The following is a 12,117-nucleotide window of genomic DNA, read 5'->3' as shown; positions in this document are numbered from 1 at the left end:
GGAATTTTGTTCAAGAATGCCGACCATTTTGGAACGTCGAATGATGAAGAGATCTTCCAGCTTCAAGGTTTTAAGACACCGTTGGAGGTACGAACTCACTAGCTTTTGCCATGTGCCGTTCTCAGACACTATGACCCTGAAAGGGCATCCAGGTTTATGTGTTTTAACGGTATTAAACACTTCTAAACATCCGCTTTTCGTCTTGTCCACTGCTCTCCTCAGGGTTTCAAGGCCTAGAACTTCCAATAGCTGAATGGCAGCACGTCGATATCGCTTTGGATCAAACTTGACATTTTTAAAATTCTTCTCAATTGGGGTTAGGGCTTTTCCTTGAAATATGCCAGCTGGTAAGATGGTAAAGCCATCTTCTTTATCGCACTGTAAAGCGACTAGATTTTGTCGGTTAAGATAACTTGTAATTTTTTGAAACGGTGGTTTTCCCTTGTTTCCTGTTTAGCACTTCAATGTTTTAGCGGGGAGCCTTCTACACTCTTGAGTCTGATTTTAGTTCTTGACTCTGCTTTTGCTTCGCACAGATTGTCTGCTTTTAGATTTGACTCCGCTTTTGCTTCGCACGTTTCGTCTGTCTTTAGTTTTTGACTCTGCTTTTGCTTCGCACGTTTTATCTGTTTTTAGTTCTTGACTCTGCTTTTGCTTCGCACATATTGTCTGCTTTTAGATTTGACTCCGCTTTTGCTTCGCACGTTTCCTCAGTCTTTAGTTTTTGACTCTGCTTTTGCTTCGCACGTTTTATCTCTGTTTAGTTACGACTCTGCTTTTGCTTCGTACGTTTTATCTGCTTTTAGTTATGACTGCTTTTGCCTCGCACGTTTTTTCTGGTTTTGACCTATGACTCTGCTTGTACTTCCCTTGTTTTGGGCCCTTTTAGGCTCGCTCGTTGCTGTGGTTGGGTTCTTTGGCACCGCCCCTTGGCCACGATGTTGTTCGCGGCCCCTCTGTTGTAATAAGTTCACAAAGAGTTTTATATAATCTGTTGACAATGCTTTCCGGCCCTCCTCCTTGTTTCTTTTATGGTTTTTCCGGGTCAAGATTGTCGGCCGCCCTTTGTTAAACTGTATTTGGTCATAGTATAAGGCCCCTTGATTGTCACGTGAGTTTTGACATAAATGGTGCCGCGGTTTTCCTCGAAAATAAAGTTGTCAGTTAGCGCCTGTCCTGTCTACATCTGTGTTAGTTGATCTCGTCTTTTCTTTTCGCTATTTCAAGAAACTGCTACCAACTAGCCCAAACCAAACGTCTGTTATGCCAGATTTGCCATACTAACTCCCCCCCCCCCCTTTTGTTAAGTACCTCGAATCATGAGGAGTGTATTACCATATAAGATTTAATCATCTGTCATTAAATTTCTCATTGTTATTCCTTTTGAGCTTGTGTTATGTGATGTTGCTAGTATCGCACCTATTGTTGTCCTCCCATGTATGTACTACAGTGCGTGTGTGTGTATATACAAGTGCCTATGTGTGTGGAAGACTAATAAATTCCCTCTATATCAATTGAGCAACAAGAGACCGCTGTTCTTAAATGGCGAGCGTGGGCAGCTTGCCGGCTGCCAAATGAAGTGGGAGATTTTGACTGGCTTATGCGCTGGGGCGTCCTCACCACGAGACAGTGCCTAGTCAGATGGGGTATTGTATGCAATGACGAATGTGCCAACTGCGATGCTCCGGAGAGCCTCTCGCATGCTTTTTTCGAATGAGTAGTTGCGAGAACAATGTAGCGGCTCGCTTATAGGATGTTTAACGTCCGGATAAATCCCGGCGTCAGGCGCCGGCTCAACCCTTTCGAACCCCTTGTGCTCACTGTGGTTCTGTTTGTGTTGTGGCCTCGCAGGTGCACCTCGCTGAGGCACGCCGCACTCCCGCCCGCGAAATGTACTGGCCTTGAAGAGGCTGCGCCTCGTCATCTGGAAGTATCTGTCTGGACAGAACAGACGGCGAGGCACGGTTTCTGCGGCGCTGGCACATGCGCTTCTATGTTGTACGGGGGAGCAGACTTGAGATGCCTGTCGTATTTTCATTAGAACCCCCCCCCCCCCCTTCTATTGTTTTCCCTTATCTGGGGAATCATGTCTTTGAGTTGATTATGTATAAGCACCCCATAATGCTTTGTATAGCGCTTTAGTTCGTGAGCAAGGTGCGTTTTTGTACGTATGTATGTACACAATACATTCTCTTTGTGCTCACTGAACACACATCTCCATCGCCTGAAAAAGATGGAACTTGGGTAGTATCTGTCTCATTCGGCGGCTAGACAGAAGTTTGAAGTTTAGCGGGCATCCCTGCGTGTTTCTCGTTAGGGGTGTCTAGTGATTTCGTCCCCATGGCGCCCTCAACGCCGTGGAATCCTTCGAAGACCCTGGTCGTCTACATATTCGTCTCTGCTGGAACCAGTCCCGAGACCGTCGTCGAAGCGGCGGCCTCAATAGTGCGTCACTGCGGGCCAGATGGGCTTCCGTAAGGATGTTCTGACTGGGACGCGGAATATGCGAATGGAAATATCTGCCACGTCACTGCAGTACCCAACTAACTAAGCGTCGCTGGGGATCGCGTAACCTTCGACTACAAAGGTTTACTGCGTGTTTTCCGGCGATGTAGCTCCTCGGACCACTATCGGGCGCAGTGTTGAGTACCTTTTTGCGGACGCTGTGGTGTCCATGGTCACCAAGGCGAAGGCTGCACCCTGTCCTGCCGACGCTGCAGTGATGACCAACGCGGCAAGGAAACGCGGCAAGTGCGTTTTCTCCGCTTACACCCATGAAGCTTACAGTGCCGGCCCCATCTGCCAAGTCAGCTGAGTCGGCTAAAGGCCAGGAGGAAGTAAAAAGAGACTCTTCGGAGGGCACTACATCAGAAACGTTGCCGAATTCGACTCCCGGTACATAGGCGGAAGAAACGGCCAGCAGTGACTTTTGACAAGCATGCAACTGGTCCATCCCAGCCTGAGATTGTTTACGCGATTACGGCTGATGTCGCGCGTGGTCGCCCCCCGGATCTTCGAGTGAGCTTTCTGCTATCGAGAATTGCTTACGCGATCACGGCTGATGCCGCAGTGGCCCCCGGATCATCAAGCGAGCCTTCTGCTATCGAGGCAGCTCCTGCCTCATCATCACCGGAACCTCCGTGCAGGTCTAAAGTTCGCGGCGTCCAGGCCAAGCATGGAGTTCGCGGAAAGAAGCTGCAGTCGGCATCTAAGGCTTTGGCTCCATCGAAAACCCGCGGTGCCCTCGGAACGCAGGCTGGTGTATCATGAAGCTGGCGGCGAGCCCTGCCACTGCTGGCTTTTCTAAGATTCGTGGAGCCTTGGAGAAGTAAACGGGACGCGTAAAGAAGGTACCGGCATTGCGAAAGGACATAAAGGAGTCATCTGAGATTGTGAGCCAAGAACAGGACATGGACGATTCCAGCAGCTTTTTCAGCCTTGGTGTCGGACACTCCCCGTCGCTTTCTACACTCAGTAAACATGAAGTGAATTAATGTAACGTAGTGGATAGGACGTCACGAAACCGGAAGTAGAGCCGAAAAAGGGCATAGGAAGGGATTAGCGCGCAATTGGAAAGTACCAAAGACTAAAATGGGTGAACAAGAAGTGAATTAAGCAACTAGAAGCAACCAACAGCAGCATCCGTGCTTTCGCATTACTCCAATGCAGATTCTGCAGTGCTCTTTAATTTGTTTTGGAACGGAACTAGTATGCTGTGCAGCACTGGCCCAGCCTCGTTCGAAAGGTGGGTTCGCCTTCCCTTCTTTGTCTGCTGTCGGCTGCTGGCTCTGCGCTACATTCTTCGTTTGCTGCAGGGTAGTGAGTGCCCAGCGCGGGTGTTTGCCTTCTATTTCTTTAGGCACAAGTGTGAGGGAGGTTGTCCCTGACATACCATTCAACAAGGGACCTAATACTTTCTGGATGTTGTTTTTTATTCGTGTATGGTGGCATTTCGTCGCTACGCGCGCCTTGTGAGCCTGGACTTAGACACCTCGGCTAACTGAGTAGTACAGTCAATGGGAACGTTACTCCTTCCGCTGGTGCCTGCGGAACGTAGGCGATGGACGGATTCCACATGTTGGTTATAACTCACAACATCGTTTCTGCCAGGGCGTTTACGTGACTTTATGTGGATTTTGGAGTGGGGAGTTTTGCCTACACGAGATCGGCTGCAACGATGGGGCATTGTGCGGACAGCGCAGTGCCTCAACTGCCCACTTCAAGAATCAAATCGTCACATGGCTCAGCAATGCGTTGTTGCTCGTGGTTTCTGGAGGGCAATTTATGCCGGTTCCAGAGAGTCTTAATAACCAATTTCAGATATATGGTGGATGGCGCTTTCGCGTTATGGTGCAATCGTTGTGAGGCTTTCGCATCGAGCCGGCGCCGACGTGCGCTTTTCCCTGTCCTGGCGCGTCAACGAAAGGAGATCGTAAGCTTTCTGGCTGAGGAACTTTTCTACCTTCGGGAGCGAGAGTTCCTTCGCCAATGGTCTTGTCCTTTTGTTTCCGTGTCGTATGGACATGCCTGGGTGGTTTTAAACCAACCTTGGTGCCTGTAATATAATGTGAATATTTATGTCAACTCACTACTGTATACATCGCAATACAGATATGCATCCACACATGTCGGATAGCCTTGTCTTCAGTGGCTTTTAATCCACCTCGGTACCTGAAATATAATGCGAATATATTCGATGATGTGCGCCCAATTCACCAGCACCCCTACCGCGTCTTCGACCGAGCGCGAAGTTATTGTCACAAGTTAAACAAATGCTCGAAGATGACGTTATCCAGCCTTCAAATAGCCCATGGTCCTCCCCAGTCGTTCTAGTTAAAAAGAAAGCCGGCACGTTACGTTTTTGCGTCGATTACCGCAAGCTGAACGCCGTAACCAAGAAGGATGTTTACCCCTTGCCGCGGATTGACGACTCTCTCGACCGCCTTCGGCGTGCGAATTACTTCACCACACACGCTTCACCACACACGGGTGACTCTGGCAGTTTTCTCGGAGCTGTTGATGCTTCAGATATGTCTCATCAGCAGCGTGCTGATCCAGAGTTACGAGCCCTGATCGATTATTTAGAAGGTCAGCCAGCCACAATACCTAAGTGCTTTTCTCAAAGCCTCTCAACTTTCTGCCTGAGAAGTGGTGTACTCTATAAGCGCAGCTCTAGATTCGAGTCGAGAACCTACCTCCTCGTGGTACCCGCAGCTCTGCGAGAGGAAATCCTTTCCGCGTGCCACGATGAACCAACTTCTGGCCACTTGGGCTATACTCGCACACTTGCTAGAATACGAAAGACATTCTATTGGCCCAACCTTGCCACTGTTGTTAAGCGCTGTGTCAAGAGCTGTCGGTAATGTCAGCGTCGGAAGGTTCCGCAATACAAGCCTGCAGGCCTCCTCGTGCCCATAATACCACCACGCGCACCGTTTGATCAAGTCGGCATGGACCTTCTCGGTCCTTTCCCTCGATCCTCCGGTGGCAACCGTTGGATAATCATCGCCACAGACTATCTGACTCGATATGCCGAGACCAAAGCGTTACCTAGTGGTACAGCATCTGAAGTTGCCCATTTCTTTGTACACCAGATCATGCTGCGGCACGGTGCTCCGACCAGTATTATTACTGACAGAAGGACAACCTTTACTTCACAAATGATGGCCGAAGGTTTTCATCTCAGCGGTACGGCGCGTCGAAAAGCTACTGCTTACCATCCGCAGACCAACGGGCTGACGGAAAGGCTTAATAAGACCATTGCGGACATGCTGGTGATGTATGTCGACGCCCAGCGCAAGATTTGGGATGCTATCCTACCATATGTGACATTCGCGTACAATACGGCAGTCCAAGAGACGACACGCTTCACGCCGTTTCGCCTAGTTTACGGCAGGGAGGTTCGGACGATGCTGGACGCGCAATGCTCCCTTGCGAAACAGATACCGAGCTTTCTACCGACGCCGAGTACTTTGCCCAAGATGCTGAGCAAGCACGCCAACTAGCACGCGTCCACATCGCCCAGCAACAGGACAAGGATTCACGCCGGTACAACCTCCGCCACAAACAAGCTTCCTACAACACCGGGGACCAGGTGTGGGTGTGGACTCCTGTTCGACGCCGTGGCCTATTAGAAAAGCTGATTTGCCGTTACTTCGGACCATATAAAATCTTGCGGCGCCTCAGCGACGTTAACTATGAGGTGCTCCCAGATGGCCCAGAGCAGAGAGGCCGTCGGCTACCTCGTCCAGAGACAGTTCATGCCCTACGCATGAAGCCATATTTTAAGCGGTAACTGAAAAACGGCATCTGCAACCTTTTTTTTGTTTGCTTTTGTCCACCTGGGTGCACGTGTGCCGTGTGCGTCAAGCTTAAGGAGGGAGGAATGCCAGGGGGTGCTCGGAGCGAAATACATTGAAGTGGCGCTAGGAGAAAAAGACGAAATGAATCGGCTCCGGACTCGCAGGATAATGACTGCAGTGGAAGAATCAATGACTAAAATGGTCGACCGAATAGTTGCTACTGTCACAGAGTGTTTTTCTAACGTTCTGGCAGTTCAGCTAACGCAAGTCCTGCAATCAGGAACAGCCCCTTCTATAGCAAACATGCCCTCTGAAAACTCTCAACTGCTTGAAAGCACTGCTGTTGCTTCGCCTCACAGGGCTACTCCTCCAGATGACGATGGAAACATTAATGACGCAGAGATGGTGGAATCAGATGTAAGAATTCTAAAACGGTGTGGGCCTTCCTTGTCCAACCATTCTTCTCCGCGGTCCCAACAAAAATCAAAGAAACATCAGCATGCGCATCAAAGCCAAAGGATAATATTTTGGGGCAGGCAGTTGCGACTGCCCATATTTCGCAATCATAGGGGCACTAAAAGTTATCCAGTGGAACTGTCGTTCAATTCTAACAGCTTCAACAGATTTAGTTTACATTTCTTCTCAATATAATCCACATATAATTATTTTGCAAGATACTTGGCTAACAGCCAAAAAGCATTTCTATTTACAAAATTATCATTCATTCCAACAAGATCGCCAATCAAAAGGAGGAGGTTTAATTATATTTGTCTTTACAAAATTCTGTAACAGGGCTAAGATTTCTTTCCAGCTATCTTCTATAAATTGTGAGTTATTGGCCCTAGACTTTGAAATTCCAGGGCACTGTCCGTTTTCCTTAGTGAATGCTTATTTCCCTAGCGGTGTACAAGATACAAAACCTCTAGATCTGCTATTAGTTAATTGTCGAAACTCAGTTCTTCTGGCTGGTGATTTTAATTCGCATCATGTGTCATGGGGCTACAAGACAGATAGTTGTGGCAAGCGTTTTTGGGATTGGAAAGCAAATAATAACTTTTCCTGTAGAAATTCGGGTTTGGCCACTTTCATAAGAAAACACAGTCAGTCTGTGTTAGATTTAACTTTTACATCTCCCAGTCTTTTCGTTGGGGCTACAAGACAGATAGTTGTGGCAAGCGTTTTTGGGATTGGAAAGCAAATAATAACTTTTCCTGTAGAAATTCGGGTTCGGCCACTTTCATAAGAAAACACAGTCAGTCTGTGTTAGATTTAACTTTTACATCTCCCAGTCTTTTCGTTAATAATTGGTCGACACTTGATTGTGGCACCTCTAGTGACCACATACCGATTGCGTTTGATGTTAATCGCCCTGTAACTCCAGCGAGTTCTCAGTTGAAGTCATGTATCAACTATAATAACTATCAGTTAACGTTACGCTCTAATCTTGAGTCATTGACTAACATGGATGAAGAACACAAATCAAAACGCTTATGCTCGGTGATTGAGGATTGCCGTAAGAAGTCTGAGATCTTGGTACGGAGCTCAAAGGGAAATACTTCAGCTGTTTGGTGGAATGCTGATTGTTCCCGAGATTACAGACGTAGAAAGGGCGGCATAGAAAAAGCTTCTCCACAACCAGTGCCCGAAAAACTGGCAGGATTACAAGTTCATTGCAGCTACTTTTAAACGTACAGTTGCAAAAGCGAAGGACGAGTATGATTTTGAAGCATTTTGATTTCCTCTCTAAATCTGGCAACCTAACTGCTCTTTTTGGGTTTTTACGCTCGCCGAAAAAGATTCCGCAAGCACAAAATCTACATTCCTTTATTTTGACTGCCCATGAAGCAATAGACACAATTGAAACAATTGCCAAAGGACTGGAGAAGCGTTTCTCGTCTGCACTTCCTTCGTGCTCGATATCTGTAATGCCAATGGAACCAGTTATTTATGATCCTCAAATTTCCGTTTCTGAGCTTTCTCCTATAGTTATGAGATTACCAGCCGCTGCTCCCGGTCCTGATAACATAACTTCAAAAATGTTAAAAATTCTTTTTGACGAGTCACCTGAGACGTTATTAGAGCTAGTAAATTATTCCATCAAACATGCTTGGATACACCCAGAATGGAAACTTGCCAAAATAATTTTTTTTACTTAAGAATAAAAGCGGTGCCTTGTCAATAGAGGCTTTACAAAAGTTAGCGCCGTCTAGCGAAAGAGACAGAAACTGTGCGCGGCGGGCATGTTTTGTTCAGTCCGCCCGCGCCTCCCATCGAGCACGCTGTTAACGTGCGCCTTCGTGGAACCCATGCTTGCACCGCAAGGTGCATTGGAATGATCACAAGTGATTGTTTCATTTTTTAACATCACAGCAGTCGCTGCTAGCACCAAGCTCTATTCGGAATGATGCCAGCATGTTGCTGCGTACCCTTCTGCAGCAAGCGCACCGTCGTAGATGCGAACGGAAACAAGGTTGTATGCGACCGCTCGTTTGCTATCCTAATCGGTTTTACAAGTGTCACTTGCATCATGTAAAGCATTACAATTCACGTCCCTCTGACTGAGAGCTAGCTCACACAACGTGCTATCACCTAAAACAGCAAGGTTGTTTTGCGTGCTATGGAGCCTTGTTAACTTGAAGGATAAGCTTATGCTTCGATAGAGGACACGGGAGAAGGAGCAATACATGTGTACCGAACGCTATAGTTCAACTACGTTCTTTGAAACCTTTTGTACGTAGGTTGCATTTACCATTGTGTATTTGATTTAAGACAAGGGCATGATTACCGAAACTAATTTTCACAGTCGTACGAAATTGTAGTGCTTGGTGCAGAGAGCAATACGGCTGTCTAGTGCGCCCGAGGTGCATGTTTCACTCTGCAAAAGCGACTGCCAATCCCGCGGCATCTAGTAAAGCAGGAGAAGATGACATCCCACTAGTGTGTTGTAATATGCTCACGTCCAGCCCGTTTCGAAAGATGTTATCACGTGATAATGCATGCGAAGTCCGGTCCGCGTCCAGAGCGCGCAACTCAGGTTTGCATTCTGTGCCTTCATACCTGCTAGTGCGGCCGATAAAATAACGTAGTTTGCTTTTCACTTTTGTGCGTTTTGTCGAGTCGCCCGATGGTTCGATAACTGACAGCCACCTGAAATTCAGTTGATTTTGTAAATATGCCGATTTCTTGTTTATTCCCTCCGTCAGATAGCAGACATTTGAAGCCTTACGCTCATATGAAAGTGCTGTCATGGGAAGCTTCGAGGAACTCGGAGAAAGAGGAACTCGGCTGAAACGAAAAGAAATATGAAAAGTCAACTCACATTACTGCGAAGTGTCAATACTTGGTGCAACTGGCTGTGTTCATAAAGTCAGATATATATTATGTAATACTATAAAACATTAGGGGTACACTTAAGCTCCGCCGTTAAGGGTATGACGCGATAGCGTCTCCCTCTCTCTCTCTCTCTCTCACACACACACACACGTTTTTTCTCCCCCTTTGAATTTTTATCTTTTATTTATTTTATATTTTGATTATTTGTTTCTTTATTTTATTTAATGTTTTATATTTTTATACACCAATACTCAGGGTCAGCAACAATCACCTTTCCATTCTGAGCAATTTGACTCCTTTGAACCCATTCAATTATTTCAATTTATCAATTACACATTCTAAACTTTCATCATTATCATCACCAAGTACTGGTTTTTCCTTCTGAGCCTTTTGTCACATTTAAACCCTCAATTTCCAACTTTCTTTCTATTTTATAATTTACTAGAACCTCAAGGGCGTTGCTTTATTTCAATAATTGGTCAATTAATTACAAATATTTTATTATCTCATCATCGCCTATTGCACACCAATCAATCTTCACTCACTGGAAGCAGAAATTACCATGACACCTTTTTCCTTTTTTTTTTACGCAGTCCCCGATTATTTCCGAGATCCCTGCCAATAACTGCGTCGACTGCATAGGCAGGAAAGTGCTAAGCGCCATTCCGACTTACGTCAAATTATGCTCGATTCTTTCCTCTCAAAACAAATTGCATCTTCGCTCATTTCACCAACAAGTATCCCACTGGTAGCAGTGGGATGAGCGACGGTGATGCGCAAACCAAGCCAAATCGCGATCGTCTCTCATAGTCGTTAAATTAAATAGCAACGGCACACAGACAAAAAAAATCTCCACATTACAAAACTCTAGATACTGTACATGGATACGGATGACGCTGCGCAGATCGACGAGGGGCCCGTGCACGATTCGTAGAGCGGTTTGTAACCGCTACGCCTCGGCTGTCAAAATACGCTTCTTGGCTTCGCTAACAGACACCGCCAGGGACAGAAGAGAGGTCCAAGTACAGCACACTAGGTTACAACATGAAAAGCGCGGACAAAACGGTGGGAGCTGACGACGGATACGAAGCGAACCAAAACGAACGGATGGAGCGAACAAAATATGGCTGCCAGCGCCGGATCAGCGTGCCGCTCATGTTTGCCAGACTTACTTTTGTAAACCCTCTATTGATAATATTAAACCAATTGCATTAACATCAAACATTGTAAAATTAATTGAAAGAGTCATACTTATACGTATTTCGGAATTCATGAATAAAGAAAATATCCTCAGCCCATGCCAAATTGGTTTCCGTCAAAAGTGTTCCATCTGGAATGCGCATGCTGATCTCGAGAGTCGAGTTCTTTTAGCGCGGCGCCAAAAAATGCACGCTGCCTTGATAACGCTAGACATAGCCAAGGCCTATGATAGCGTTGAGCATAGCATTCTATTGCAAAAATTAAAATCTCTTCAGTTCCCACATTATTTAGTAGCCTGGATATCTGAATTCCTCCAAAACCGAGAGTTTTACTGTGCATTAAATGGCGTTCATTCTAGCAGATATAAGCAAGCCAGGGGAGTGCCGCAAGGAGCAGTCCTTTCACCAGTCCTTTTCAACATACTACTCAGCTCAATACCAGTTAATCATGACGTTCGCACTTACGTATATGCGGATGATATTGCGGTTTTTGCAACTGCATCGGATATTCGATCCCTTTATCTCCACTTGCAAACGTACCTAAACTCTATTGAGAATTGGTTGTGTGGCTTGCGTCTCACATTAAATGTGAACAAAAGCGCAGTCCTCGTATTCAATATAAAAGGTTCTGTAAGTCTGTCTCTAATGTATCAGCAGCAAATAATACCACAGGTTAAATCATTAAAGTATTTAGGGGTCACTTATGATGATTATCTTTCATGGCAGCCCCACATTAACCATATTGCTACGAAAGGGGCTCGGGCCGTGGGCATGTTGAGCCGAATTAGTCGTCCTAGGTCTGGAATGCGGAGAGATGTGCTTTTAATGGTTTATGTTATGTATGTGCGTCCAATTTTAGAGTTCGGTTCAGTCTTGGTTTCTGGTTCAGCAGCTTATAAAATTCGACCGCTTGTTCTCTTGGAGCGAGAAGCGCTTCGATTGTGTCTTGGACTTCCAAAATTTGTTGCCAACAATGTGCTCTACCTTGAAGCCCGGATTCCACCCTTGATATATAGATTACAAATTCTGACCATTCAGACGTACTTAAGGATATATGAATCAGAGTTTCACTGATCTATGTCTATTTTTTGCTGTCAACTGACCTCTTTTTTCGGTGTTCATTGGCCTAAATTTCACACCCCGCAGGTTGTCATGGTCAAAAATTTGCTGGACCCTTTAAATGTTTCCCTTCCTAGTATTCTACCCATACAAACCATTGGTTAATCTATTGAAATTGTCTTTGACGACATATTCCCGAATAATGCTAAAACGTATCATCCGTT

Source organism: Amblyomma maculatum, chromosome 8 (genome assembly GCF_055883805.1).
Source record: "Amblyomma maculatum isolate TAMU_Amacu chromosome 8, ASM5588380v1, whole genome shotgun sequence".
Classification (NCBI taxonomy): Eukaryota; Metazoa; Arthropoda; class Arachnida; order Ixodida; family Ixodidae; genus Amblyomma; species Amblyomma maculatum.
This window is presented reverse-complemented; position numbering follows the sequence as displayed.